The following is a 6000-nucleotide window of genomic DNA, read 5'->3' as shown; positions in this document are numbered from 1 at the left end:
GGGGTGGTGGCTAAAAAGCTGTTAGAAGAAATAGTCCCCAGATATGGGATGCCGGAATATATTGGCTCGGATAATGGACCAGCTTTTATCAGTAAAATTGTTCTGGGTGTCGCTGCTACACTGGGGGTGAATTGGAAATTACACTGTGAATATAACCTCCAAAGCTCAGGGCAGGTAGAAAGGATGAATAGAACTATAAAGAAGACTTTTACCAAATTAGCAATAGAGACTGGTGGAGATTGGGTGACTCTCCTACCCTTGGCGCTCTTTCGAGCCCCAAATGCCCCATATGCTTTAAACCTAACCCCATTTGAAATAATGTATGGCTCCCCGCCGCCAATTCTCCCCGAAATACATGAGTTGACAGACACCTCCTCAAAAGACCTAATACAGGTCATGAGGGCACTAAACAATGTACAGAGATGTGGCTGCAGATAAGGGCTGTATTCAAGACCACGGAAACATTAGGCTCCGGTCATAATTTCGAACCTGGAGACTGGGTTTGGGTAAAAACACATAACTGTAAAATGTTAGAACCCTGGTGGAAAGGGCCTTACATTGTTGTTCTTACAACCCCACAGCCCTAAAGGTCGATGGGATCAGCCCTTGGATATATCACTCACTTGTCCGCTGAGCCAAAGAACAGGAACAGCCAGAGGCAGAAGCTGACTGGAAGGTGACTACAGATCCGCAGAATCCGCTAAGGCTGAAGCTGACTCAACTAAAATGAACCAACTGATGGAGATAGTGGTAGGACTACAAACCCTGGTCTACAGCGACCCCCACCAGCCCTACCAGATAACCCGGAGACTTCGAAATGGAGAGACCTTCGAGGAATTAACTTCTAAAACTGAAATTAGGGCACCTAACACTTGGTGGCCGGATCTGGAGTTCTCCCTGGCTAAGCTCACAGGAACTACAATGGACCCGGGGTTCATCAGGAGAATGGGTTACCCGGGCCACCAAAAAGGAAACATCGGGAACTGTGGGGGAGGTCACTATTATTTTTGTAAAAATTGGAACTGTGTAACATCAAATGATGGGTGGTGAAAATGGGAAGTTAATAAGGAAGATTTAGTCACCGTGACCTTCAAAGGGAGTTTGCAAGATCCAGATTGGTATGCTCTACGGAGTTGTCTTACCTGTGACACTGTAATAGTCAAATTCAATGAAAAGGGGAAAAGGGACAGCCAGTGGATATTGGGTCTTAGATGGGGAGTACAAATCTGGAATACTTATCATCCCTCTGAAATTTTGGTAATCAGTCAAGAAATTCAAGCCCTTGCAGAACAGGGAATAGGACCCAACCTAGTCCTGCAACCTCCACAAAGAGTATTCCTGCCCAACACAACTGACAAAACTGCAGAGCCCACAGCACCCACTGTGGAATCTGATACAGTCGGCATATGGGGCCTTAAACTATTCTAATCCCAATGCCACCCAAGCTTGCTGGTTATGCTTTGATATAAAGCCTCCCTTCTATGAAGCTGTTGGATTTAATGTAACCTTTAAATACTGTCAGGAAGAAAATCCCCCAATGTTCCAATGGGAGCAAAGAGGGGCAGGTTTAACTATGTAACATGTAATAGGGGTAGGCAGGTGTATAGGCAGGGTTCCCAAAGATGAACAAAATTTATGTGCCACCTACTCCAAGGTTTCCCAGGCTAACAAGGACTGAAGAAGGGAACACTCCAAATAAGGTTATGTCCATACAAGGCTTTACTACCAATCTCACTAACATGTTTGGGGAGGGAAAGAATGGTAGTTATGTGGAGGGAAATACACCAAGTGCTGTGTGCAAGTCTGCTTATATCACTTTGAATCTGATTTTAATGTATAATTACACTGCACCAACAGTATAAAAAATTACTATTATACTGTGAGACCAAGAAGATGCTTAAAAGTCTGAAGGATAGAAACAATAAGACCATTCTCTTTACCACCATAAACCATGTAAGAAGAGCTCTAACCTAGTTACAAGATGAACAGCACTGAAGGACTCTGTATGGAAAATAAGAGAAAGTGCAACAATAACAAATGTGCCCTGATATCCTGACATTACATATGGCAGAAGATGGGAACCCCAATATTTTCATCTGAAGTTTCTCATCTGCAGTAAAACTCTAAACCGGCTTTTAGAAGAAGCTTACTGAGGAATCCATGTTAAAGTGTCAAGTTGAGATATAAGATGGTCAAGAAATAGCCCATCCCATCCCACTGCCAAAAACCTTTCTTTAATATAACTAGGATGAGTTGAAATTTCTTAACTTCAGTAAGGAACCAGATTGCTCTGAGGACTCATCTTGTTGGGGTGAGTCCTCAGCTCAGGAACTCAGAATCTGCAGGGTCCTCGGCTAACGTGACGAAAAAGAATTTCAGCACGCGCCAGTCAGAGACATGGACAGTGGTTTATTTGGGATAGGGAAGGAAATACGCATTCAAGAGAGAATGTGGGCCACCTCAAGATGAGGAAGGCATATTGGGGAATTCAGGGTTCTCTTCTTATAGGAGATTTTCATGAGGGTTGAGCTAGAAAAGGTATGTGAGGATAAGCTCAGTCCAGTAGTCTCGAGGCAGTTTATGATGGGCAGGTATTCTGGTCAGCCTCAGGATGGGTGATTTTGGGTTGGTTGATGAATAAGCTGGAATATCTTAAATTATAGGTTTTCTTGGAAATATTGTTAACTCTAGTATATACAGGTTTCCCAGGAATTTTGGGGAGAGTCAGGCCTAGGAAAAAGAACTGGTTTGTGGACTAGAGGCTGAAACACTGTAGGCCAAGGTTCTTATATTAAAGTTATACTTTACTTTTCCTTCCTGTCTGTCTCCTTCTACCTACTTATTTCTCCTATCCTATATCAATCCTGTCTGCACTATTATTTATTCAGCAAGAATAATTTTAGTAAAATGGTGATACTACTAATAATGTTGATGATTTCAAGAAAATTAAATTTCTTCACTAATAGGGTTTTGGTGTAAGCAGACAACTGACTCCTAACTAGGCTAAGAAGTGAGTCCATTTATATAGCTACTTGCATAGAACTGACCCACATCAAAAAGATTAGGTACTTCCTTTCCCATGTACTGTGAGGAATGTAGGCTTAAAACTTTGAAAATATAAACTGAATTCTGAGAAGAAAACTAGGAAGAGAAAACCTATAAAAATTTTAATCCGAATGCAGTTGCATGGTCTAGAAATGACTAAGAGATAAAACCTTAAATTTATTAATTACTCTTTTCTTGATAGCATGACAGCTCAAAATCAAAAACATGACTTTATTACTTTAAGCATTTTTCCTTTATAAAGAAAATTATCATTTCTGTTTCTTCTCTAAAATGTCAAAACAATAACTTTCTAATATCTTCACCTATAATATTTTTCTCCACAGTATTCATCCCTACCAAACATCATGTAGCATCTTAGTCACAGTGATGGTGGAAATTGTGTCAATCTTCTTCACTGCTGTGTTCTCAGTGCCTAAAATACTGCTGGGACCACAGAATGTGCTCATTAAATCTTTACAGAATGAATTAGCAATACAGTAGTCCCTCCTAATCCACAGTGGATACTTCTAGACTTCCAGATTTTCACTGAATGCCAGAAATCATGAATAGTACCAAATCATATATATATATATATATATATATATATATATATATATATATATATTATGTACATACATACCTATAAAAATGTTTAACCGGTAGGCTATTAACCAATAATAAATAATAAAACCAATAATAAAAATAAACAACAATAACCAGTAATAAAATGAAACAAAACAAAATACTACAACATCAGTTTTCTTAAATTTATGAGTTACTTCTGCAATTTTCCATTTAGTATTTTTGGAATCCAGTTAACCAGAGATAAATAAAAACATAGATAGCAAGACCACAGATAAGGGAAGGACTACCAAATATTTTTTTTAGTCTAGTAGATTAAGAAAAATGTATAAAATGCTAACATTCTAATATAATGAAGGATATATAAGATATGCATTAATTTTATATTTCCATGAAATAATTCTAAATATTTATGTGAACCAAAATACTTAAATAAGTTTATAATATCTAAATAAGTTTTTAGACCCTAAAACTTATCTCACTTGATTTTCTGATGTCAGATTAATAAAGTCTTCTAAAAGTGCAAGAGAGTAAAAAAAAATTTTCAATAAAGTTAGCCAAAAGCATATACATTCAATCGAAATGAGATGTAACAAAATTTATCCTCATAAAAAAATAACCAAGACATACATTTGACAATTGGCTTTTCTTTTCATTACTTCCTTTTCTTTTCTCTTTCCTTCCCTTTTAAAATTCCCTTCATTTTTTTCTCTCAGCAATTGAAACTTAAATCCCTTAATTTTCAAGCAGAACAAAACAGATGCCTACAGAAAGGAAAGGGCCCAGTGTGAAGTGCCAGTCAAGCAGAGTGAGCAAGGCCTCCATGCCACAAGAACCCCTGTGCTGGATGATCAGGCACAGATGAAGTAAAAAAAAAAAAAAAAAAAAAAAAAAAGCATTACCCAGGAGCCATCCAGTGTGGTGCACCAGGGCCCAGATGAAAGAAGAAGGTGACCCTTTAGGGTTCTCTGGATGGTGTATATCAGGGCTAATCAGAGGGAAGAGGCAATTCTACCAAAACAAGTTGTTGCCAGGTGTCACGGCCCAAGCATGGTAAGAGAATGAGCAATGGGGTGGCATGGCATTGGCTCTCTGCCATGGAGAAGAATTTGGGGGACTTCCAAATTTGTCATTGCTGCTCAACCCTCCTTTAAACATTAGATAAATTAATAGCTTCAATTGTACTCTTTACTCCTACCTAAATATCACATCTTTCAGTCTCCTTTGGACATTTTTTTTTCTTGAGGTATTGGGGATGGAACACAAGCATTCTACCTCTGAGCTACACCCCCCAGCCCTATTTTCTAGACTTTATTTTTGAAACAGGGTCTCACTGAGTTGCAAAGAACCTCACTAAGTAGTAGCTGAGGCTGGCCAATAACCCAGATCCTCCTGTCTCAGCCTCCCAAATTCTGGGATTACAAGTGTTTGCCACCACACCCGCCTCCTTTGGACATTTTAAACGGCAGAGCTGCAAACAGACCCACAAGCTCCTGAGAAAACTTATTTAAGCCACTGTATTTTCAATCCAATTATCTGCCACTCTTAAGCACTATAACTGTATGTTATCCCATTATATCTGGATATCTGGTATGGCAAATTACCTAAATTTATGTTCTTAACTATACTCTACCTAGTTCTTCTAAACATATTTTAAAACCAGCTTCTCAATTTATAGAGTATTTATTTGAATTTTAGTTCTCACTACCTTTAAACTAGTAGATCTTCTTAGTCATAAGTATATTATAAGTATATATATATATATATATATATTTATAGTTTTGTTATTTCTTTCTAACACTTAAAATATTTTTAGATTTACTACTGATTACTTAACAGTATTCTATTATGAATTATACCTTTCATAAAATTACAGCATCACATTGATTTTTATTGTTGTATGTAAAAGCAATTGACTTTTTTTGCTTTTTTTTTTGTTTTTTTGTTTTGTATGTTTTGTTTTGTTTTGTGACTAGAACCCAGGGCATTCTACCTCTAAGCTACACCCTCAGCCCAACTTTATTTTTTTATTTTGAAACAGGGTCTCACTAAGTTGCAGAAAGCCTCACTAAATTGCTAAGGCTGGCTATGAATCAGAGATCCTGCTGTCTCAGCCTCCAAAGTACTAAATTACAACTGAATTTTGAATGTTAATCATGTACCTAACAAATTTTCAAGAAAAGACATTTTATCATGGAGAGGAAATACATATTTATTCAGTGTTTGTTAATAGTACTTGTATCATTCACTGAGGTTGAATATTATTTAATTATTTGCCTCTATTATTTTTCCTTTGATTTAAAACTTTAATAGATTAAATTACTATTTTATCATATTAAATAACTTTGAAATTCTGAGAGAAATCAAGCTTCT

The sequence above is a fragment of the Muscardinus avellanarius genome (assembly GCF_963383645.1).
Source record: "Muscardinus avellanarius genome assembly, chromosome: 8".
NCBI lineage: Eukaryota > Metazoa > Chordata > Mammalia > Rodentia > Gliridae > Muscardinus > Muscardinus avellanarius.
The sequence above is the reverse complement of the archived record's forward strand: the minus strand, read 5'-3'. Positions refer to the sequence as shown.